General features: G+C 35.4%; 1 protein-coding gene across 1 annotated transcript in view; it reads left to right on the top strand.

Moving 5' to 3' along the window:
• Positions 1-12,211: 12,211 nt before the first annotated feature.
• Positions 12,212-26,379, top strand: part of col23a1b (collagen type XXIII alpha 1 chain b) — a 74,955-nt gene continuing 60,787 nt past the window's right edge. Inside the window, exons 1-4 of the mRNA XM_088932854.1 lie at positions 12,212-12,231; positions 14,165-14,191; positions 14,642-14,668; positions 24,984-25,043. The gene's annotated coding sequence lies outside the window, so the exon portion shown is untranslated. The remainder of the gene's footprint in view (positions 12,232-14,164; positions 14,192-14,641; positions 14,669-24,983; positions 25,044-26,379) is intronic.

The raw sequence follows: 26,379 nt of genomic DNA, 5'->3' as shown, positions 1-26,379 counted from the left end.
TTGCAATTGCTATAAAAACCTTTAGACACTGCTAGAGAGCCTTTATCTGCTGTTATGCAATGAAAAAAAACCTCAGAGTTGCCTTCTGGTGTGAAAAAAAGGAGCACTGATAAGAAACTGATAAAAACTGATTGATTACCCCTTCTGAGTCAATGATTGACAGCTAAAAGGCAGGCGGAATGCAGCTCGAGGCTTCTAGAGGAAATCTTACCCCTATGAGCTCTGAGTGGCTGAAAATACAATGAATGACAGCGCTTTTTACCAATCAGATCGCCTTATTTCTCGCGGTCGTTCTTCAAACATTTACTACAAAGTCAGTAACGTTCAATAGTCTCCAGGTCTGGAGATAAGCTAGTCTGGGTTATTTTGCATATATATCATGCTTCAGAATAAGGTAAAAACATGGGATATATATATTGTTTTGCTGGTTTTTGCTTTTGCGGTTTTGTTGGCAAAAATGTATGATATTGACATGCTGTGCTGGCCGGGTGGCCGGGTGTTTTTATTGGGATTCTGCTAGTTCATGAATTTTTTGGTTTATTGCATAATAGTGTCATATCTGTGGAAACAAACTTTATGGTTTTGTTGTGATGATATTGGAGAATACGTGCATGTGAGAAAATTTGTGGAGCAGTTTGAAAAAAACGTTGTTTATCTTAAAAAAAAGTGTCATCTGGGGAGACAGGCGTGGTCACCGGTGATCCGACTAACAGGTACTACCAGGCCTACCTTATCTGCATGCACAATAGCTATTATAATATTATAATATATAATATATAATGTTTATATAATATATACAGTATAATATTATAATAGTAACACAGTATTAATATAATAGCTATTAACCAAGTGTGTGTATATATAAGCAAAGTGCTTCTGAAGTTGCACGGCTGTGTACTACACCATAACTTTTCCAACCTCTATATATACTTCACCATCACTGAACGATTTGCCATGTTTAGCGAGTAGCCATGAAATTTTGAACTTGGCTAGCGTCACCGCCTGGGACGCTTTTAAAGTAGTTTGCATGATTTTCTACATGCAGTTTTTTCGAGATTACTTATCTTGAGAGACCTGTCACTTGAATCAGGTGGGTATTGCTATCACAATTCTTGTGAGTAGTATCAAAATGTCTTTTTACATTGTACATTTTGCAAGCGCCAATAATTTTACTACCAAGCAAACATAAAGGCAGCCCATCTCTATCAATCACAACAAATTGGCTCCTCTATTCTTCCAGTACTTTCCTACCCTCATCGCTGATGCTCTGATTCTTTTTTCCGTTTGCACGTTTCATTGTCTGTATTTGTTGCATTGACATTTTCTTCCTCTGGCCTATGCTGTTTTTCACCCCTTACAACGAACATCTATTTTTATTTCTTTTTTTATATGAACTAGCAGGCTTCTAGGCTAGGCAATCCTGCCGTAGCGTGCTATTCTTTGCACTCAGACGTATGATGGGCGCGACAGTGAAGGCAATATGAACTTGAAAATGAATCTGATCACCAGCGAATTTATTCAGAAACGGTTTTACATGACTAGAACACACTTTTAGTTGGGCTGCGAGTTATTTAATTTTTTAATTTTTACCTATTTTTTATTTTTTATCGAAGGAATCAACTACAAACAAATGTAATTTATTAAAAAGGGGTCGGATGTTGTGGGCTGCACTTTCGCATGTGGCAGTCCGCAGGTTGTGAACCACTGCTCTAGCCTGTGAAAGGCCAGTCCGAAGACCCACTTACATTTTTAATTAAGCATTTAAAGCGTTAATACACTGACAGAAGTATAGTAACAGAAAAAAATGCTTGTATGATGAAACTTCATCAACTCCAATAATTTCAGTTTTACAATACATGTATTTTACATTACAAAGCCATAAAATAGGTACTGTACGTAAACTATTTTCCAATTCCAATTTTTTACTGTTAAATTAGATAAAATTAGCAAAATCTCAATTGTGATATTTTACTAGAACTTGGTAATATAAATTGAAAAGAGGATTAGGATAGACCATTTGATCTGAACACTTTCAATTTTCATTTGTCCTAGCTCACATTTTTCAGCAGCTTTAATATACAGTGTTACTCAAGCAGTCCAAAGCTAGGAGTAGCAACAAGGCAAAAATGAAATTAAACATGATAATAATGTTTAAAAACACATTTATAGTTATTCTGGTATCTTTTGTATTGTTGTTCTCTAAATGGAAGGAAGAAATTTACTTTGAAATTCATGACACACATTAAAAAGTATGTCTGTATTTTTACAGTGCAGGCACATACAATAAAGAAGTATTCTTAAAGTCAACCTGTCTGCAAAAGTCTTAGCGTGAAGAGCTCTTCTGCATTTAAAACAGATGTATCCTGTCTCTCCCTGTCTCCCAATGGATTTCACAGTTTGAAGCTCATTTGAAAGAAAGTATCAGTACCCACTGAATATTTTTATTTAAAATGTTTTCAGCTTCCATTTTTTAAAGAATTCTTGGTGGTTTGCACTCCATAACATGATAAACCATATGGGAAGGAGGTGTTACATTCCTTGTGCTTTTTCTGTAGCCTGTAAAAGCAGACCTTGTTGCCTGCCAAGCTGTGTTAGTTTTGGTTCTGTTCTGGGGAAATATAGCAATTGCTGTTTTTTCATGTTAAATTAAAAAATCATCATTTTCTGTTCATCATGTTTTTTACATTGTCATGAGCTTAACGTCTCATGTACAGCATTTGAGGTGTGGCCAGAAAATGCCCGGTTTCGAATCCCGGTCACTGCTGAGGGACAATCTTTTTCCAATAAAGAATTTAAGACTTTTAAAATAATTTTAAACTTTGTATTACAGCATGTTAATCATTAAACATTAAAAAGTTGTTATATTTTATAAAAGCAAGATTCCTCAGTTGAACATAAGTACACCACCTTCCACCTTCATCATAAATATTTTTAATGATAAAATATTTTATGCATTAAAGTCTTTACGGAAGATATTAAATAGTATTAATAATGAATGACTTTGGACAGTCTGTAAGCTCAAAGTACTACTGTGGTCCACTTTCTTTGTTTGATTGCTCGGTTGGACAACTTTACTTCATAAAAAGTTATGACGTTTTATCATTTTCTAAGAATACATAGTAAGAACACCACTTGCTGTTATTGTAAAAAGATAAATGTTGTAGTGATTTAACATCACTTGATAGTTACAGTATATTAATATGGAATCATGTAACTAAAGCAGCTAAAGTAACACAAGTGGACATTTTGGAAACATTTTGACATTAGTTTCTTTAAAAAAAAAACTTCTGTTGTATTTGTAGAGAGCTGTACCCAAAATGCGATTAGAGCATTACTTTCTGTTTCTCATAGAGCTGAATGCATAAAAATAGTCCACTATTATACAGATCCAGCCATTCAAAACCGCAAAGTACACTGTGTTAAAACGCGATAGGCGTGGCGCATCATACGCATCATACCACATGTTATGATAATAGTATCCGGAAGTACCTTGTAAAACCACCAGGTGGAGCTAATAAACCTTAACGTCTCATGTACAGCATTTGAGCTGTCGCCAGAAAACGCCTGGTTTTGAATCTTGCTCACTGCTGAGTGACAATCTTTTTCCAATTAAGAATTTAAGTTGTATACTCTTTAGACTTTTAATAATTTTAAACTGTGTATTACAGCACGTTAATCATTAAACATTAAAAAGTTTTGGCTGTGAAGCCTTCTTCAGCTTCACAGCCGAAACATTGTGTTTTCTTTCTACTGTTTTCAGCATGGAATAAGCCTATTACTTGTTCCTTTGCAGACTACGCATGCTGACGCAGCTACCCACTTGAACTGTTGCTGTTTAACATAAGGCAACAAGCAATCAAATGTGGGAAAGACATTTATTTGTCCTGCATCAAAGTTTAACTCATTCAGAGCGCCCTACATTACAAACTCCAAGTGTTTTGCAAACATTCCCGACACATAACCACATTATGTGCTCTACATTGTTCTATTTAATACCATCACAGGAGAATACACACCGTATTAATTATTGTTTCTGCTGGGCTCCGAGCTTTGAGTCTCCTACTTACTTCTTCGGCTAGCTTGCAGAGAAAGTCGTTGCCCTGCTTTCTGTCTATCTCTAAATAAAAAGGTCAATGTAGAATGCGTTATTTATTACTGTGTATTTATTTTAGGACTTTACATTTACTGTATGTTTACAATGGAGAGTCCCCATTACCCCCAGTGGGTCAGTAGCTGAGAAGACATTTTCATACTATTTTCATTTATTTTGTATTAAAATCACAAACATGTGTTTAATTAAATGCTTTTATTGATTCACAATCTGACAATGCAAGACAGAACAAAAGCATCTGTGAAATCACATTCCCGAATGTCCCCCACTACGCTCAACAATCTTAGGAAGAACACGAAACAGCCTGTTAATAAAGTTGTTGCAACTTTGTTCTGTCAGCTCTTCCTCCTAGAACTTGTAAATTGCTTTGATGAGTTTACAATTGGCACTCTGAGATTCTGACTGATTTAATTCCCCTCATTTAACTGAAATGGATAAAGAAATCATGCAGTAGTTATATGTATTGGAAGGCACTCTGTTTTATTAACAGACACTCCGACTCAAACCTGTTTTAATGTCATCCCCATTAAACTATGTGCTTATTGCGAAAATCCTGCTAAACTAGAAATTAGACACAAGAAGAGTATTATTGGACAATGTTGTGTGGCTCTGGTGGAATTTCTCTGTAAACTGAAGAGTCATTGAGGAGACACGTTGTGTATCGCCTCTTTTTACACTTGTAAGAACATTCCAATGTTAATGCGACACGGAATATATTATTAATAACCTTTTAAATCTGAAGTTGTTAACTCTACTTCACTCGTGCACGTCAAGATCACGGTGCTCTCCTTGACAGCTAACACTCCTCCATACGCTAAAGTGAAAAATTAATAAAAACTTTGTCTCTCAGTGAAAAAAATGACCACAGGCACTTTTCCTTCCCCCCAGGTTGTTTAAAAAATACTCGCTCTTAATGGGCTAATCCTTCAGTCATTCTCTGTGATGCAATGCATCAGCTGGTCAGATGACTGAGGGTGACTGACATTATTTCTGCATTATGGGGAATGTAGTTTTGACAAGAACCTCCATCTTGTCTCCATCTATCCCTCTTCATCATGCGTGAATGAGTCAAATTAAAAATAAAACGTATTTACAAAGATAGTGGATAGTATAGTTGGGTATGCATGATTAGCAACACGGGGTCACTGTTATGATTTCTCTATTATTATCAAATCGCTCAACTCATTCACTTGTGGCTATTTTGGAAACATTTTGACATGTTCCTTTTAACTACATTGCTGTCTATATTGTAGCAATAGACAAAATGAAACGCTTGGAGTTTGTAATGTAGGGCACTCTGAATGAGTTAAACTTTAATGCAGGACAAATAAATGTATTTCCCACAAGTTATACTGTAGTGGCAGTACAGAAACAGTTTGAAATTATTCATTGTTAATAAATCACCTAGCTTTGAATATGTTGTGATATTTAGAAATCTCAAAAGTGTCAATATAGTGTCCATAATATTTGCTATTTTAGTTTTCAAAGAAATGTTTATTTGTTAAAAGAAAACTCATGGTGACAACTGGGTTCAAACCCCCGACCTCCAGCATGCAAGGCACACGCCTAAGCCATTACACCACAAACATAATCATGTGGGACTGAGTTAAACTGATGCAGACATTTACAAAGAAAGTGTACAACTGTGATAAGTTGAGCTATATGAATATAATTATATAATAAATAATTTCTTTAAATACGCGATTCCATATTATATTCCCTATTAATCAAATTCTAAAAAATAAAAATAACCGCAGTATTTAACCAAATTAAACACTTTGATGCTTAAAATGTTTAGGAAGAAAGTAGAATACTGGTGTGTATTTTTATTTAAACCACCAATACCACCTGTATCAGCCATATACAGTTTATATAATATGTTTATATTCCTAAATTAATATTGTTTATGACCTTCAGACGCGTTATGCTCCACTTCTTTTTATGCTCAGCTACTAAATTTTCCCACTAGTTGTAAAATTCCATATTAATATTAAATATTAAGCAGATTTAAACATGTACAGTAAAGAGATTAAATGAGGCAATCGTTTCACTTACAACCAATGCACCACGAGTGCAGCCTGTCAGTAATTTTGGCCAGCCAATCACGTACTGAGGTATAACGCGCTTAACTGCAGATAATTTCACACGGTACAGGGTTTTACCGTGCATTTTGAATGGTTGCATCTGTATGTCTTAATATGTCCTAGAGATAAATGAATACCTCTAGTAATTATTTATTTACAGCTAAATCAGAGGGCTGTGGTAACATTTTTGTGTCTTTATTTCATCTTGTACAGTCCCCCTCTCACTGTTTTATTGCATGCATTGTATACAGAAGATGCATATAAAAGAGAGAAATCATTGCTGAGCCAGCCCAAACATTAAATGACAGAAACAGGAAATCTGTTTTAAAACCAGATACTTATGCAGTGTAAATCAAACCTGTCTGGGTCAAAGGTGAAGTTTAGTTAAAAAAAATACATCCAATTGAAATGACAGGAAAATGTTCCAGACAAATGCTGCAGTACAACAAATTGTCAGTGTGTGGCTTACCAAAATGGCAAAAACATCCATAACTTCAGAATCTCTGCCCTTGCCCTACATTAAACTTTAATCTAGTAACCATAACCTTATCGTAAAGTCAGCAGGGTTATGTCTGGTCTTTGAGGGCCACAGGCCAGTAAATTTTATAGGTCTGTTTAAATCCCCAGCTGTTTGTGAGCAAGAAAAATGCTTAGTTTGTCCAATTAAGCAAATAATGAGTTCAACTGGGTAATTAAAAGCCCAGGTAGAACTAAAACCCAAAAACCTTCCAGTCCTAAAAAAATGAAATTGGGCACCCCTGAGGTGTGGGATCCTTCTTTTCCACTTCACTTCTGAATTTTCCAGCTATTCATTTTAAAAGAAGGAAAAAGCAATGAGTTTGACTCCCACACTGTTTTATATACAGTGCCGTGAAAAATAATTTGCCTCCTTCCTGATTTCCTCTATTATTGCACAGTTTTGACACTGAATGTTTTCAGGTCTTTAACACAAAGCTATTTGTGGTCTTTAACACAGGGCCATAATCTCCAAATGGAGTACACTTGGAACAGTAGTGAATCTTTCCAGGAGTGACGGACCTGCCAAACTTTCTCCCAAGTGTGCAATGTAAAATCATCCAGAAAGTCTCAAAGGATCCTAAAAAAACATCTAAAGAACTGCAGGCTTCTCTTGCCTCAGCTAAGGTCAATGTTCATGACTCCACAATCAGAAAGAGACTTGGCAAAAAAGGGGTTCATCCACTACTAACCAAGAATAACATAAATGCTCTTCTCACATTTGCCAACAAGCACCAAGCCTTTTGGGAGAATGTTCTATGAACAGATGAGTCAAAAGTGGAACTTTTTGGACGACATGGGTCCCATTATGTCCGGCGTAAAGCCCAACACAGCATTCCACAGTAAAAACATCATACCAACAGTCAAACATGGTGGTGGTATTGTGATGGTGTGGGGATGCTTTGCTGCCACAGGACCTGGATGACTTGCCATAATTGAAATAACCATGAATTCTGCTCTGTATCAGAAAATTCTTAAGGGTAATGTCTCAGGGGTAATCATCTGTCCCTGAGCTGAAGCTGAAGCATAGTTGGGTCATGCAGCAAGACAATGATCCAAAACACAAAAGCAAGTCCACAACAGAATGACTGAAAAGAAGCAATTTTGGAGTGGTCTAGTCAATGTCCTGACCTTAACCCAATAGGGATGCTGTGTCAGGACCTGAAATTAGCAGTTCATGCTCGAAAACCTACTAAGGTTTCTGAATTAAAGTAGTTCTGTGAGGAAGAGTGGGCTAAAATTCCTCCACAGTGATGTGAAAGACTGATATTGAATTATAGGAAAAGTTTGGTTGCAATCATTCCAGCTACAGGTGGTGCAACCAATTATTAAGTGTAAGGGGGGTATGAGTGTTGGATAACTTTGTTTATTTAATAAATGAAATAATCCTAATAAAAAAGTGTTATTTGTTCACTCAGATTCCCTTTATCTAATATTAGATTTTGTCTAAAGATCTGAAAACATCCAGTGTGATAAATATGCAATAATAGAGGAAATCAGGAAGGAGGCACATACTTTTTCACTTGTAACTAAAGATGGATTAAACTATTGAGTCTTTGATAATGTAAATACATTTTCTCTATAAAGACAATGGTTAAATTTCCATAGAAACTGTTCAAAGCAGAGGCTCTAGGCTGTTTTAATCATTTTGAAAGTTTCAAACATTCTCTAAAGGTCTTTGACTTCACTTTTTGTTTTAATATTACCTAACATTTTAGGTAGGTATGTCCCTTTTCAGGCCCATGGAGAATAGGGGTAAAGGGCCACCATTTTTCTTGGCCATCCAACACTGGAAGTGGAGGTGATGTGGTTAGCATCACGCTCCAGCCAGCCTATTAACCCAGAAGGATTAACCCCTGGTACTCATTTGGAAAGCAGACTGAGTGGACCTGGGAGCCATCTGGAAGTAATTACAGCAAGCTACATCGCTTGCTGTTACCTGGGATTGAACCCAGGACCTTCCAGTTAGGAGCTAGACACCCTTGCTATCTGAGCTACCAGTTAGCTCCACCTAACATTTTACCTAAAGGAATCCTGAGTCAACTGAGTACAAATTGCATTATACTCATCACCAAAATAAACTTATAATAATTGCAACAAATTCACAAAGTTATAATCAGGAGCATGACTAAAATGTTCTTGTTCTTGCATTTAATTAGACAGACATAACACAGTTACTCATTAACATATACTTGTTTACTGGTCTCAGGAGCCTGGATGCCACACATTCTCTCAGTTCATCCCACAGATGTTCAGTAGTTATTAAATCCAACCCATAGTTGTCTCACAACCCATATTCTTATCTCAAAAGAAAGCCATTGTTACAAAAACAGTGTGAAATGCAATCAGCCATTCCAAGGTGTCATTCATGGTCTCCCAGTTTGTGTCTCTGCAAGACTTGTTTGGCTGTTACAGTACATCTTTCCAAGTTAGAATCACTATTTCTAATTTGTAAGAGTTTGTCTGAGTCAGCCTCCAACAGATCACTTCATATATCCTTTTTTTAATACTTTATGAATTATCCCACTAAATATTAAACCAAACTGAATGCTTTTACTGAAGCTTGCTCTCCATGAGACACACAGGCACACAGACAGGGAGAGGGAGAAGCTTGGGGTCAGAGCGCAGGGTCAGCCATTTATATGGCACCCCTGGAGCAGCTGGGGTTAAGGGCCTTGCTCAGGGGCCCAACGGAGTAGGATTCCTCTGCCTGCTGTGGGATTTGAACCTGAAAGAGGTAGATCGCGTTCGCAACAAGCTATAATAATGAACTATTTGGATACATCTGGCTATGTAAAAAATGTAGCCAAAAGGATTGCTCTAAAAGTTAAGTTCCAAGCTGAAAAGACAAGACTCAACACGTCTTCTCTGTAACTCTTCAGTTTACAGTTTGTCTATGGTCATTCATTATTAATATTATTAAAAATATATTCCGTATTACATTTAAATTTGAATGTTTTTACAGATATAAAAAGAGGTGATACACAATGTATCTCCTGTATAACTCTTGATTTTACAGAGAAATTCCTGCAGACTTGCATTTTCTGGCGACAGCCCAAATGCTCCACATGCCACGTTAAATTTTCACTGGTAGTTTTACAAAGTAGTACAACCGCAAAACTTAGTAGTTAAAAAAAACTGCGGGCTGCCGCAGACCATGAACCGCAGAGAATTGCAGCATCGCTTGCTCATTCTAAATGGCTGGATCTTTAAATAATGGTTTAGAGAATACAAAAATCATTATGGCAACAAATGGAAAACGTGCAGTAAAGGTGCCATTTAGGCAATATAAATTAATAATTTATATTAAAATGTTTTAATTGAAATACCACTAATTCCCCATTTTAAGATATTTAATTTTTGTAATTACTGTGAAACATACAGTAAGATTGTATTTTTTTAATTCTGTTGAATTCTGTCTAATTCGATTTAACATGATTAATTACCATCATTTGTTGTATTGCCATAGTCAAGTGGTATTTTGTTACATCTAGGCAGCAACTTGTGAATGTCTGGCTACTATGCATAGCGTGTGTCCAGGAGATGATTACAAGCTTGAATACATGAGTGTTACGTCCCCGTGTGTGTCCATATGTTTTGTTTTGTTTTTCCACTTCCTGTATTCAGCTATACCCCCCCCACCATTGGTCCATCACTACACCATCTTTGCCGTTGTGACATCATTTTCAATCAACTCTCGACCAATCAGAACTCAGCTTATTCAGTATTTAACTTGGAGGTTTTCTGAATGAAGGGGCCTTTCGCTTGACTTAGGTTCTGCTTGGCTCAGCTTCTTTTCGCTTTCATTTTGCTTCAGCTTTGTCTCTCCGTTTTTGTTTGTTTCGCTTTGTGTGTGTTTTCATATAGCTTCGGCTTTGTTGGTTTGTGTTCGTCTCCTTGTACTTTCATTTGTTTGTATTATCTTTACTTCGCCATTACCTTGCCCAAATGTGTTACATCAACCTCTGTGCTCTTTTGTACCCTATTCCTTGTGTCTACTCTCATTTTCCCTTATTTGTATTTGTAGTTCACTTGTGTATTTGTATCAACTTTTGTGTTAAGGGTTAGTTTAGGCTGCCGGGTACATTCTGCACACGTAGTTGGTCTTTGTATTAGTAACACTAGTTTAGGACAGGTGAGTGCCTTTTGTCTTGTATGGTTTTGGGTAGTTAGTGAAGGTTTAGCTAGGGTGTTAGAACACACCGAAGACAGGTTTTGTTTTGGTAGATAGGTCAGCTTTCCCTCACTTTATTAGCCAGCTCCATTCTGTTTGTTATTTTCTTTTCTTTGGCACCACTATAGTTCCCTTTCCCTGTGTGTTATTGTGTCCTAATTATGTACCGGTCACTTATTAACTTTAAAATAAATCACTTTTGCTCCAAAACTTGTTGTCACACTTCCTAGTCCCTCACCAGAAACCCACCTGCATCCAAAACCATTCTAAATGTTACACCGTTTTACCCCTAGACACTTGGGGTCATAACAATGAGAATGTAAAACTGTCATTTTGAAATTACTACCCGGAAATACTGGATAAATGTGTGGTTATAAATAAGTATAATTACAATAGCTAGAGCTATATTCTTTTTTCTTCTTTTATGCCTTCCTGTTTGCTGTGTTAAAATATTTCACTCCTCTTTTCCATTGCTTCTCATTTTCCAGTCTTGGTGGAAATTGTTTTAATAAATGTAGCCACGTGAATGAGTTCTGATGATTTAGTGATTACCGACTGATAGCAAAGAATGGTTGATAGGAGTAAATTCTAAAACATTTTGAAGTGGAACCATTTTTTATGTGCAGGTTCTACATCAACTGAAATGTGGATTGTTTTTTCCCTCCACAATGCAATTATAATTTTAAGAGTTATTTCCATTTTCAGGGTCCTCTTGGTTTGGATGGAAAACCGGTAGGTATTTCATTGTAATTTACAAAGCTATCACTCTTTAAAAACATTATTAAAACATTATCTAATTTTGAACATAAAAAGGTAATAAATGGAACAAAGTTATATGCCATGAATAATTTACAAGCCCTTTTCTAAATGGAGCAGTCCTGAAAATATATTGAAATTATTAGGAATTCTAGCTTTAGGGGAATTTTACTTTGAAGAGGTTTACATAAGGAGCTGCAAAAGAACAAATAGATAATTAGTAGATTAGTTCAACAATGAAAAGTAGAGACAACCACATTTCATCTGTGGTGCCTTCACTGGGTGTCAGACAAAGAATTAATCATGCACAGTTCGTGCATTGGACATATTTCACATTAGTCATCAGTTGTTGTCTTTGCTGAGGAGAATATATGATGTCCAAAACATATTATGTGACTTTAACATTTGTGAGAATAATTTTGGTTTGACAGCAGTGAACTATAAAGAAACTGGTTTGCATATCAGTTAAGCACATGATGGAACAGATAATAGCTTATCTAAGGTTTAAAAATTTGAATTGTTCCTGTTGTTTTTAAATTGATTAAATTCTTTCATATTTACAGGGCCTTCCTGGAGTCAAAGGGAGTCAGGTTGGTATAAACCAATATGTATCTGTAGTAGATTAGGTTTTACTGGTCCTTGAATTTGAAATATTTTGGAGGAAGAAACTTTTCATTATAAATGCCTCTCAGACATCACAGAACATTGGAGATTTTTTTTAACTGAAGATTAAACATCACAAGCTTGTTCACGTGTTAAACAACACAATTTAAAAAGTTTTCTTAATAAAGAAAAAATACTCATTTAAATTTCAGTAATTGTGTACAGTATTGGGTATAAACTTCTCCCATTGATAAAATATTTTTTATTGTAAAAGTAAATCTTTCAACCTGTTTAGAAACAAGTAAACTGAGTCTGTTTATTCAAGGGAAAATATTGCCTTCTTAATGGTTGAAGATTTAGAAAAAGTGGGTTATCAAATTGCAGAATTAAAAAATAATATGGCTTTGTTTTAATATCTGTGTCAAGGTAAGTCCACCAATATGAATAAAATATATATACACAATACTACAAAAACTCACTCAACCTATACTCAACAAAAAATGTTTACTGTACTAAAATGTGTAAATGATTATGATAATAAATTGCACTAATCTAATAAGAAATTTGTCATTAATATTTATATATTTATGTGTAAATTATATACATTTATTTGAGAATATTCAGTGATTAAGTATATCACTAAAAACAAATGCCTTATTTTAAAGTATTACCAGTATCAGCAAGGATATAATAATAGAAACAATAAAACCCTTCTGCATATGTTTGCAGTTTTCGAAAATTGCATCATAACCATACATACTGTATACAAATGAGTATGGCTTTTTTGTACATGAGAGATAAACTGGAAAATTGTCAGAAACATAGTCTATTAAAGGAAGCAATAGAAAACTTTCATTGTCTTCTGATTCAAGTATGCCTCTTGTTTGGGTAGATGGGGCTTGTGTGGAGTTAACTTGTGAGCAAAATGCACAGGTTTGGATTATTTACTTACAAACCAGTTATTTTGAAATAATTTATAGCAGAGCTGCTGATAATTAAAATGTATGCAGAATGTATTATTTCCACATCTTTCTGAACTTAATAATAAATGACAGAGATCTGGCACATGGCAGTACATGGTGGAATACTGTAATTTGAATACAAAAATTGGGCACTGGGCTAGCATGCCATTTGAATACAAATTGAACACAAAAACCTGGAAGTGTTGCTACAATAGGCCTGATTAAAAATCAAAAGAATGCTTTGTCATGAGCCAGGGATAATCATTAGGAAGTTTTCCTTTGTAATATTATTGCGTTGCTCACAAACCAGAGATGTCTGTAAACCAGAGATGTACATTAGTGAATTAGTTGTGGAAAAAACTGTGCAGTTAATCAACATTTGCCATGTCCTACAAAATATGCTTTAAAATGCTGCCCAATAGCCCCCTTGAGAAAAGGATCTGCAAGCTATTAATTGCAGATGGCCAGCTTATTCTTTTTCTCCTAGATTGCAAGCAAACAATGGGCAGTTTTTTATCATTTGTCCTGAAAAATTAATTAGAATCAAGTGTGCCATGTGTCAGTAAACTATGATTGAGTTTCTTGATTTATGGATCAAACTCCAGCAGGACATAAATATTTTCATCGCTTTAAATATGAGTACCAGGAATATTTTATTCAATACACTAAAGTTTGAAATTAATTTTTAGTTTAGTTTATGCAACTAGTATTATTTTTAGTGTTTTGAATTAACTTACTTTTTCCATTTTCCTTCCTAATTTATGCAGTTTATTTCAGTTTTGTGCTGTACTGATAATTATTTATTAGTCAATACACTGAATATTACTTAGATTCTTAATTACTTTAAACTTTGGTGTATACACTGTCTGCCATAATCAATTATGAAAACTTATATCAGAATAACAAATTACATTTGAAATATTTAGCTTTTTGCCTAATTCTTGGATTTGTTTTCTAGGGACCTGCTGGACCAAAGGGAGATAAGGTACTTACAGATATGGCAACAATAGCATTAACTAAAAAAAGTGAAAAAAAGAAGTGCTGTAAGGTATTGTTCTAGTTTAAGGTATTGTTCAAAGACCACTTTGACAAAGGATACAGTTAATTTCTGATTTGCTATATGTTTCAAAATACAAAGTTTTCAACAACTTGTGTTCATATCCACAGAATCAGCAAAGCAGATTGAGGGCAGGATTACAAAAGAATGCACATGGTAGGTTAGTTTAGCTAAACTGACCACACTAATGGGACCCTGTTTTTTGGTAATCAAGAATTGTTTGCATACTCTTCCAAGGATTATGATATTTGAAATTGCTGTTTTTAGAGAAGTACCTCCAGACCCTATGTTATTTGCGCAAGTATATGTGTTAAGCAATGTTTTATAGGGTCATTAAGCTTTTCAAGATTCAGTAATGTTAAATTCTGTCCTTTACAGGGGGACCAAGGAGATATTGGTCCAAGGGTAAGTGATTTTAAAATTAGTTTGGAGTGCTATGCAGAACTACACCATGACCTTCTAATAACCTCTTTCATTCTTGGAGAAAATAGTAATTTGATTATATTAACAATTTTAACATAAAAAGGAAAAGCATAAACACTCTGTGTCAAAAGTAACTTGATTCAGGTCCTGCAAGCTGTGCCTGTACTGCTGAAGATGATTTGCAAATGTTCATTAGACTGTGACCATGTGTGCCTATAGATGGACTGTCTTTCCAAAGTAAAGGATTTTGTGGCCTAACAGCCTGAAATCAAGACTCATTAAATAAGAATTTATTTTACTTTGATTTACACATTGTATCATACAACCTCCAGGTGAAAAACAAATGTTCATACAAAATGAAAACCTAGAAAACCTAGTATGATAATTGTATGCATCCCTTAGTAATAGCAATTGTAAATTAACTGTAGCTCTGCTACAACCAATCACCCACCAAATCATACAACAAGCTAATTAGCTTCCACCACTGTTGATTCTGATTCCACTAGTCAGTGATTCTGATTATTTCAAAAGAAAATCCACTGTTGCTATACGTGTCTTTTGCTGGGTAGTGCATCACAAAGTAAAAAGTCAACTATGGGCAGCAAGGATCTATCAAAAGACCTCTGGGATAAAGTTGTAGAAAGACACAAAGAAGGAGATGGATATAAAAAAGGTTTCAAAGACTTTAAATATCCATTAAAATTCAGTCAAGAGCATCGTTAACAAGTGACAATGACAATGTTTTGCCAGCATATTTTAATCTATCTGGTATACGTGTCTATTATGGGATATATTAAATATATTCATTAGCCCTGACCCAAACTAATTTGCTCCATGTTTATTTATTTTAAATTTTTTCTTTTTTCTTATATGAGAAATGTTTAAATTTTCTTTTTCATTTGATAAGTAGAATCTCAAATCTCTTTAGACAGTTATCCCATTATATAGCAATTTTTTCATCTTAATAGCACCATAACGCTGAAAGGTCTTTGTTAAAGGGTCATGTATGTCTGCATGTATGCAATTAGGGGGAAAAATTATCCTTGTCTTCAAGAGTAATGCATTTTATCTGTCGTCTTTAGAAATCGGTATTCACAAGCAGAATTTGAAACATTTGCTGGATGGGTTAACATTTTTGCTGTAAGAGCCTGAGACAAATAATTCTAATTCTAACAAATAAATTCTAACTAATCACATTGCTGTTTTAGACTGTGATTCAGTGCAAATTTATAAAATGGGTGCTTGAAGTAGCAAAGAACTGGCAACATCCTTATTTTTTGAGGCTAAGTTTGTAGGTGGTAGAATGACAAGTATACTGTTTGTGGCCAAAGACCTTAAAGCTTCCCTTTTGGCTACACCTGATTTGTTCAATGTCTGAAGCTTGAGATCAACTTTTTCACTACTTAATATGCCATTTGGTACTTTCCTTCACTTTGTTTATCAATTCCATATGCCTTGCTGTGGTATTCAGCCTGCAAAATGAGCAGAACTTCTCCTGCGAAGGTGGTTTTCAGTTTCACAGCCATTCAAGAAGTGAGAAATTCACCTCCATACCAATAATATGCACCACATTTTTTCATCCTCGGTGGTCCCATTTAGCCATGTAAATAGTTTGCTTTCCTTGTTTTAAATATGAAGGAAGGACAGCATTATTGCTGTTTGGGGAGATTCTGTGCAGTAGGCTACAATACAGAAAGTACAGGAGTGGACCGTAGAGCACTAATTAACACTGTCTAGAAACAGTGGCCTTTTCAGATGGTAAAGTTTTTGTCTTGTTCCAATGCCAAGTTTAATATGCTTAAGGCATATGCTCCTGTCTGGATAGTATTCACACCAACCCATTTTAGTCTACAACTTCTAGTTTTTAAACAACAATCTCTGCAGTCAAATTTCTGATCTGGAGTTGGTTAGTAATTACATTTTTAATGTTTCACTGCCTGTTGGTGACATGCCTTTAAGTATTCTTGATTTATTATTCCCCAGGCAGAAGACAAGTTTTCTTTTCACCATACCAGTTACTTTAAGACTTGTTTCTTGAACTCTATAGGAAAATAATGCAAGAGATCTGGAATGTAAATTACTTAAGGCGTTCATTCCATAAGAATAAATAGATTATCTTGAATGAGATGCTAACACATGAAATAAAAGTGATAAAAATGTAGCTGATGTGCATATATGTCATAATGAGCTTTTAACTTAGGAAAATCTTAAACTAATTGATACCAAATATTGTCTGTCACTTGCTCAAATATATTTTTAAAAAATGTAATGCCATATCACCCTGCAACTCACAACTGGCAGCCCACTGAAGCTAAGCGGGTGTGAGCCTGGTCAGTACCTGGATGGGAGACCTCCTGGGAAAAACTAAGGTTGTTGCTGGAAGAGGTGTTAGTGGGGCCAGCAGGGGGCGCTCACCCTGCGGTCCATGTGGGTCCTAATGCCCCAGTATAGTGACGGGGACACTATGCTGTAAACAGGCGCCGTCCTTCGGATGAGATGTAAAACCGAGGTCCTGACTCTCTGTGGTCATTAAAAATCCCAGGGCGTTTCTCGAAAAGAGTAGGGGTGTAACCCCAGTGTCCTGGCCAAATTTCCCATCGGTCCTTACCAATCATGGCCTCCTAATAATCCCCCTCTATGAATTGGCTACATTACTCTGCTCTCCTCCCCACTGATAGCTGATGTGTGGTGAGCGTTCTGGCGCACTATGGCTGCCATCGCATCATCCAGGTGGATGCTGCACATTGGTGGTGGTGGAGGGGAGTCCCCATTACCTGTAAAGTGCTTTGAGTGGCGTGTCCAGAAAAGCGCTATATAAGTGTAAGCAATTATTATTATTATTATTATAATAATAATATCACTTGTAATATCTTTGCACACCATGCTTAAAAAGGGAATGAAATATTTAACGAAAATGCTAAATGCTGTGGGGCCTAATTGCACATCACTAGACTCAAAAAGCTGAGGCTGTCAGCACCTCCACCACAGAAAACACTGGTCTTACATGTCATATTTGTGGTAGAGACTTTCGTGCCCAGATTGGACTCATCAGCCACCTCAGGACACACTTAAATCAATCTTAATAATCTCTTGATAGTCATGATCTTCATCAACATCGATGGACGAACATCATTTAAGCAATATTCTCCTTCCTCTATTGACAAAAAAAGTATTCCTAATTTCATTGTTTTTATTAATCTAAGCTGGATTTCAGGTCAGATGTAAAAATGGATTTTAAATTTAGATAATCTTTTATGCTTGGATATAATTTCCAGAAACAGCTATGTGAATGAAAATTCTTGCAATGTGTTCCTTTATACAAGCTTTACAAGTAGCATCTCTTTCACATGAAATAAACATAAATTTGGTTTATGAGTATTAATCAATCTGGGCATAATGCAATGTGGCATTACATCACAATAATGGGACCCTTTGAAATAGGTCTCAAAATGTTTTTAGTATTTCATTTAAATTGTAACATATGTCTGCACATTATATATAGCAAGTATGTCACAATCAAAAATGAAACACAGATGTGATTCTATAAAGCTATTTTTTAAAAAGTCTTATGAAAGTAGAACTTTGCCGTCTTCCTTTTCACATTGACTTAACACAAATCAAAAATTGCCTGACCTTACACTGGGGTTCAAAATAATCAGTTTTGATCCAAGTCTACCAAATATGGCAGCCAGTCAACTGATGTAATAAATAATGAATACTTTCTGAAAACATCAGAGTGTTTTCAATTGGATTAATCTGACAGATGGAAACGGCTTTTTTAAGGCTACTCATCTGTGTAATCTGCAGAGAAAGCCTGTGGTTTGACTTCAGGGTGAATACCATTATCTGATACAGCAAACTATTCTCTGTTTTTTGCCAGAAGTGATTGCATTTATGCCAAGGCTTATACACTGTGACATTTTTTTTAAATCGTATTAAAATTGAATTTTACAGATAAAGTTAGATTTTTGTTCTGCAGTTTTTACATTGACAATTTTTTCCTCTTTTTTCAAACAAGTTCATAAGTCATGTGTGAATATGTCCTTGGAATCAACAATGGTGCATTCTTGTTAGGTACACATACAGTACATACTGTAAGTGATTCATTCCTAGTTTGTCTACCGTTAGCTTAAACATATTCAAACTGTGAGGTGTAGACAGACATTTCACATGAACATCAGAGATATTTGTCCATTCAATCATATGGCATTGTGGTGGTATACACTCAGTCAATTTTTCCTATGTGCTCTGTTTAGGATCCAGGTGTATACTTTATATGAATTCAGACTGCTTTTGCTTTATCTCTGACAATAAAGGCGCTCTAATGATATAGCTAAATTTCTTTTCAAGTCTAGATTTAGTAGTCTTGTTTAGGATAATTTAATGTCTATAGTACATGGAAGTTTCAGCCATGAGGGAACTTTGAAAAGTTTACCCTGTAAGGAATCAATGAAGAATATAACAGCTTTTTTACAATTACTAACAAGTATTTTTCAATACCAAGTTCACTTTTTCAAAACTCTTCATACAGATCCAGCCATTCAAAATGAGCAAGGTACGCTGCGTTAGAACGCGGTGGGTGCGGAGCAATATACCACATCATACCACACATGCTAATTGAAATATGATAATAGTATCCCAAAGCACCTTGTAAAACCTCCAGGTGGAGCTAATAAAGCTCAACGTCTTATGTACAGCATTTGAGCTGTTGCCAGAAAATGCTCAGTATCGAATCCCGGTCACTGCTGAGGGACAATCTTTTTCCAATTAACAATTTAAGTTGCATACTCTTTAGACTTTTAATAATTTTAAACTGTGTATTACAGCATGTTAATCATTAAACATTAAAAAGGCATTATATTTTGTAAAAGCAAGATTGCTTAGTTGGACAAAAGTACACAACCTTCCACCTTCATCATAAATAATTTAATTATGCATAAATATTTTATGCACAAAAGTCTTTAACTTTGCAACTTACAGTGGGTTCTGGTTTTAGTGTGCTTGTTCTAATATTATTAAGCTTATATTCTGTACCTCATAAAAAGTTATAACGCTTTATCCTTTTCTAAGAATACATAGTAAGCACACCACTTGCTGTTATTGTAAAAAAATAAATGTTGTAGTGATTTAACATCACTTGATAGTTATATGATTATGGAATCGCGTAACTAAGCAGCTAAAATATCACAGGTGGACATTTCGGAAACATTTTGACATTAGTTTCTTTTTAAAAAACTTTTATTGTCCTTGTAGTGGTAATGGACAAAGCACTGCACGCAATGGTTCAAAGCGCAATCAGAGTATTACTTTCAGTTTGTTTCTTATATAGTGAATACATAAAAATAGTCCACTATTATAGGTGGTTGTTGGCTCTGGCGTGAGTTTGTATATCTAGATATTAATTAATGGTATTGTGATTAAGGATTTCATCACGTAATTCTTTTAAGTTAAACAAAGGAGGGAATTTTGTTTTAAGGCTTGAGGCATCTGTTAAATTGCCCCACTGAATAAAGTGTTTTGAATTAAACCAATTGAACAGTTGACAGTATTCACACTAATTCCCATTTTTATTTAATTATTTATATAACTTAACATTGAATATGTTATAATATATATCCAAAAAAACAAACATGTTAATATAGTGTACATCATACTTACTATTTTATGTTTTTTAAGTATTTGTTAGAAGAAAATCTTTTGCCGTAAGCGGGTCTAGGGCTGCTCAGAAACACAGCTGAAACGAACAGCTGAAGAATGTTTCGAAAGTAATCATGCATGAATAAGTCAAATTAAAAATATACCATGTTTACAAAGAAAGTGGATTTCAGTAATACTACCAGCTGTATAAATACATATATTTCGATCAATATATATCGTTATTAATTTCTTTAGATAAGTGATTCCATATTATATTCCCTATTTAGCGGATTCTAAAAAGTATGAGCTTGTTTACTACCATAACGAGCGCAAGTATTCATAGAAAAGGTTAAAACATGGAATACAGAGGGAGTTTCAGAAATTAAACAGAGGTCTGGAACACATTGTTTCCAAAATTGACATTTAACAAATGTAATAAAGTTTGTGACAAATCACCCCAAACAAAATACAATTTGAAAATACAAGCAGTTTGAAATTATTAGTTGTTATTAATAAATCACTTAACTTTGAACATGTTGAGATATTTAGAAATACCAACAAATACAATATAGTGTCAAAAATATTTACTATTTTAGTTTTTCAAATAAATATTTATTTGTTTAAAGAAAACTCATGGCGACAGCTGGGTTCAAACCCCTGACCTCCAGCATGCAAGGCAAACGCCTAAGCTGTTCCACCAATGCACCACTTGACAACTTAAGTTGTAGCTGAAATGAGCAGGCAAGAAGTTTCCAAGTAATCACAGGTGAGTGAGTCAAATAAAAATAATTTGAGCTATATGAATATAATTGTATCATTTTTAATTTTTTTAGATACGCAATTCCATATTATATTCCCTATTAATGAAATTAATAAAGTTTTTATGAAGTATGTGTATAAACTTAATATAGTCAGAAGGAGCACGTAAAAACTTTCAAAATAACCACAGTATGCAACAAACGTTCCATTACAAAACAGGATTGCACATACACTACTCAATACAATGAACCACCACAGTACATGCAACAGAACTTTACAGTAATAAAAAAACTGTACTGTAGTACTGAAAACAAAACTATAAGTCACAGGTACAGTAATGCAGGTTTTAGTCTACCCGTTCTTCTGCATTTCGCCATATGTTCTCATCTACATCACACCTTATGTTCTCTCTTGCTATACACTGGAGAAAGAATGTACACTCTTTGCATGCCTGATCCATCACTGGCAGTCTACAGCTGTTATGTCCAGGCATCCGGCTTCCATTGCTTCCAGGAGGGACAACTGATCATGTGGACGATGGTCATACTTTACACCTCCATGAGTGCATCAGTGCCCTAAGTCTTGTTCAAAACCATTACTGTTGAATAGACACCTTACCTGCACATACTGGTGCCTGATCTCCTTGATACGATTACTGTTCCTCTCAAAAGGAAGTGTACAGTTGCCTCATGCCAATGTGATGTTTCATCAGGGTCTGAGTTATCATTGTGAGGCTGACACCTTGAACATTTTGAAAAACAATGTTATCTGCCAGCACTCGCCTGAAGTTTGATTGCATTATCAGCAATGACCATATTCACAATGGCCCTGTCCTGCTCAGTATTGAACTCTTCCCCCTGAGGGAGGTAGTCATTGAGTCCTGTAGAACAAATACAATTACACATTAGCAGTGGTTCTAGAGGCTAATATTTACTGTATGCATTTCAGTGTAGACCTTTGTAAAATGCATAACTTACCTGTTGGTTCGCTGGAAAGTTCGTACAATAAATGCGACAGTTGAACAGTTGAGATTTGGCTGAACTCTTAGACCAGCCTCTCTAAATGACAGACCATGATTTATGACATGGTCTATTATGGTAGCTCTTATCTCATCAGACACAATAGCCCGTGGTCTTCCTCTGCGGTAAATGCCACCACACATTCGAATTCCTCTCTATCGTCCAGCCATTTGTCTTTCACCCACTCCTGCGTTTCTTGCTGGGTCTATGTTGAGCAAAATCATTCCAAAGATTTCCTCTTTTTATGAGATGGTCATGGAATTGAAAGTCTCTCAGCACCTGGGTAGGTTTTCAACTGTGATGGGAATCAACTGTGTTTGGTCTATTTACAGAACTTCAATGAGCAGTTTGTCTTAGTAACCTTTATTAAAAACTTTTTTCTGTACTTTGAATGTGTTCAAATATATTTGCGATTTAGCAAATTGCTATCCCCTTGGATTTTACTGTATATGTTAGGTTTTGAAATTTAGTGTTATCAGTTTTGAGACAGAGTATGCAAGCATTTACAAATTGGGCTGTTAAATACACTGATTTGCTGGTAGTGGAGCTTGAGTGAGAAGTTAATTGAAGAATTTTGAAAACTATGTTCACCGAATACATTTTGTGTCTAAGCAATGAAAAAATGTGGTTTGGTCCACATAGAGGGCTATTGTGTTAACTGTGTGAAGAGTTTTGAAAAGTGAACTCGGTATTGAAAAACACTTGTTAGCAATTATAAATAACTGTAATAGCTGTGTGGAAGTGAAAGAGAAACTGACCAAGACAGACCCTAGTCTGATTAAAAAAAACTTCACTAAATTTGTGCTAAAGGCTGGACTGAAGACAATTGGGGAAAAATCGTTCTGCTCTCTGCGAGCAGACTGTTTAGTTAGGAAAGTGTTTCATTGTGCTCCATTTTGAAAGACAAAGTTCTTTAAAAGTCATTAAAATGGTATTTAAACACCAGACATGAAGGTTTTAATTTTGATGTAATGATCTGGTGGCTTCTCATGACCTTTGGTAGTTTGTTAGGAAGAAAAAGGACCTGGTCATGCATCATTGTTCCACAAATGTTTCCTGAGCTTTTCTTCTCTTGGACTATATGCTAAGAATCGATCATTATGTCAGTGCATACAAACAAAAATAAGTTTACATGTTATTTGTCACTATGAAAAGACATATTTTGGCTTTTGCATAGTCACCCAGAGCTTTTAAATGCTAAATTACTTTTTACAAAGTCAGCATGTATGCATCAGTCATATTAAAATTTGATTTTCTCTAAGGAATGAAGCTGAGTAAATGTCATTAGACAACCTTATATCTCAGAATTACATTACTTTTTTTTATTAATATTATTATATATATATGTTTAGTCACATTACAGTGACTTTATCAATTAATGACAATATTTATGAAACTACGGGGTAATCAGGTACAACCAGGTACAATATATTAATATATAAAGATGAAAAATTCCTTGCGTTTATGTATTTTCATACCCTGGATGTTAGAAAAACATATGCCTCTCAGCTAAGGTGAGAGCTTTTAAGGTCAATGGCTTCCATCCCTTCAGACTAATGACAGGCAGCAAGAGGAGTATGCTCTGAGAAGAGGGAAGCATGTAAGCTGTTAAACTAAGAATAACAATTAGGGGTAGAAGGATTGATTGGCTATAAATCAAAATTGGCTGATTTCCATTGTAAATATGTGATCGACGATCGGCTGATGTTCCTTTCATTTGGCTGATACTGAGAACCGATCTATGATGCAAAATATTTGAGCCAAAATTTCACCGTTTGCCTTGGAATGAAAACATGTCATCCGTCTGGCAGTTTTTTATATCTGAACCAGATCAAGCCAATGATATTTGCAATGTTTGTAAAACTAACGTGTCTTGTGGGGGGATTAACACAAATAATTTTAATTCAACTAACCTGATATGACATTTAAAAGCACATCACCCGACCAAGTACAGTGAGTATCAGAAACTAGCAGAGCTAGCAAAGAGAGATAAAGCTACACTGACATTGAGACAACCGTCAGTGCAGGCGACATTTGAGAGATACCAAAAGTACAGCAGAAATAGCCCGAAAGCAAAAGGAATCAAGACCAAAATAATGGAATTTATTGCGCTAGATAACCAACCATTTTTGCTTGTTGAAGATGTAGGATTCTGCCTCTTGATATCTCATGTAGAGCTATCAACATCAGAAATACGTTTCAGATTATGGCATTTGGTCATCTTCATCTTCATTTGCAGCTTGTTACTTCATGCGAGTTGATTGAAATAAACGTTGTCTCACTTGTTAATAAAACAATTTTAGCTCATACCATCTTTTGTGTCTTTGGCTGGATAGTAACACACCAACCCACCCAACCCAGATTGTATCAGTATCGGCCAATCCTGCTGACAGAAAATCAGTGATCGGTATGGGCCTCACAAAACAATGATCTGTCTATCTCTAATAATAATAGTCCGTCTGCAGTAAATATTGATTTTTTTTAACCAAAACCTTATGGTCAAACTGATGGTCTTCAAATAAGTATGTTTTTGTTAAATTAATTATTTTTTAAGAGTAACAAAGTATGAATTAGACTTCTTTACCTGTTTTCTGAACAAGATCAGCGGCAGAGTAGTCCTGAGGCCTTCAATGACAGGAGTGGTCCATACCCATGATCAACATCACATGATATTGAAAAAAGGTTACCAGCATTTTGCTAGAACCATTTGCTTCTGATTTTAGCAGCTATTAAGGCATTAGTTCATAGGTGACACAATTGTACTTACACAGCTGTTTTGTGGATGAGCGGTGCTGAACATTGCTGTAGTTTATGCACACTTTTACAAGGACACCAGTCCAGCTTCAGCAAGCATCAATATTGTATATTGTGTGTGTCTCTAGGGATTTCCACGCCTGAGTGCTTCTGCAGCTCTGCTCAGTAATCAGATTCTCACAGTGAAGGTTTGTCCTGAACATAACAGTGGGCTCTCTACCACTGGCCTTACTTAGAAATGCTTCACATGTGCCTCTTATTCTAATAATTACATCTCATTTTCGTCTTTATCTTTAATCAGCACCCTATATTTTTCCTTCTTATTTTCTTAACTGCTGTATTAAGGCCAGGCAGTGGAGGCATAAACAGCTTGGAGCATACCAGCAGCACATGAACTTCAGCTTCAAGTGTTTGTACTGTTGCTTCAGAGACTGAAATTGCATAACATGTGTTTACCATTTCCTTAATTGACTGAAAAATATATGTTCTCTACAGCACATGAAATAATGAATGAGGAAGCTGCCATGCTATTCATTGTAGGGCCCTGTTGAACTTCCCACTTCTTTACTGCTACTGTACAAAATATTCTCTTCTGGTTTCCTTCTTCTGTGTCTCCATCCTCTGATGGCTTTCCTCTCAACCTCTCTTCTGTTCACCATCAATTTTTCGGGTCAGATGGTCTTTCCTCGCTTCGACCATGGATTTCTCTCTGCTGATCAGCCTAGCTTTCAGCGGCGGATTTTAAAGGTAGAGCTATGGACTTGTGTCTCAGCCTGTGCTCTGTCCTAATGTCTTTATGTCTCTCTCTGGCATCTCACCTTTTTTAGAGCTTCTTGCATTGCTGAGGATACTGTGCATGTTGTTTGATATAATACAAAAGCATGTGCTTGTTCTTTAAAAAAATTATGTGATGTTGCTCTTGTTGAAAATAAATGCAGTTATAACTTTACAGATTATTTTTTACAACTTCAGAAAACAGCATCATTATCCAGTGCTGCTCAGTGCCCTTGGGTACAAATGCTAAGCTTTAGAAAATCACACTATAATTGTCTCTAAAAAGAAGATCTGAATGGTTCAAGGAAAAATCCAACATTTGCCTCTAAAAATGGTAAATTCCAAGCTTCTTTGTGAAATATATTGTAATATGTGAGGCAGGCTACAAGCACACATGTGTATTAAAAACAATTTAGTTTGGCCAAAACTGCAAGGTGACTAATCAAGTCATTAGTCAAATGTTACAGAGTATAGTATACAGTACATTTACTTATCTGCAAAGCAGATACCTCTGCTAGAGTTTTCTTAACCTCAGATGTACTGTACATTCTAAAAAAAGACAGGGAAACAGACAGTTTTCAGTGAAGTGTAATCTGTTTCTGAGCTGTTGATGTTTTGGTACTGAAACCACCAAATTAATGGTTCAAAGTGAAAGACTTTAAGAGGCATAAAACCAATCAATTACTCCACTCAGGATGAGCCTTTGCAGGTCCTTTTAAAAATTCGGTAGTAGTATCTCTAGAGTGAAAT

Source organism: Atractosteus spatula, chromosome 14 (genome assembly GCF_055471065.1).
Source record: "Atractosteus spatula isolate fAtrSpa1 chromosome 14, fAtrSpa1.hap1, whole genome shotgun sequence".
Classification (NCBI taxonomy): domain Eukaryota; kingdom Metazoa; phylum Chordata; class Actinopteri; order Semionotiformes; family Lepisosteidae; genus Atractosteus; species Atractosteus spatula.
Note: the sequence above shows the minus strand (reverse complement) of the source record. Positions and strands in the feature narration are given on the sequence as shown.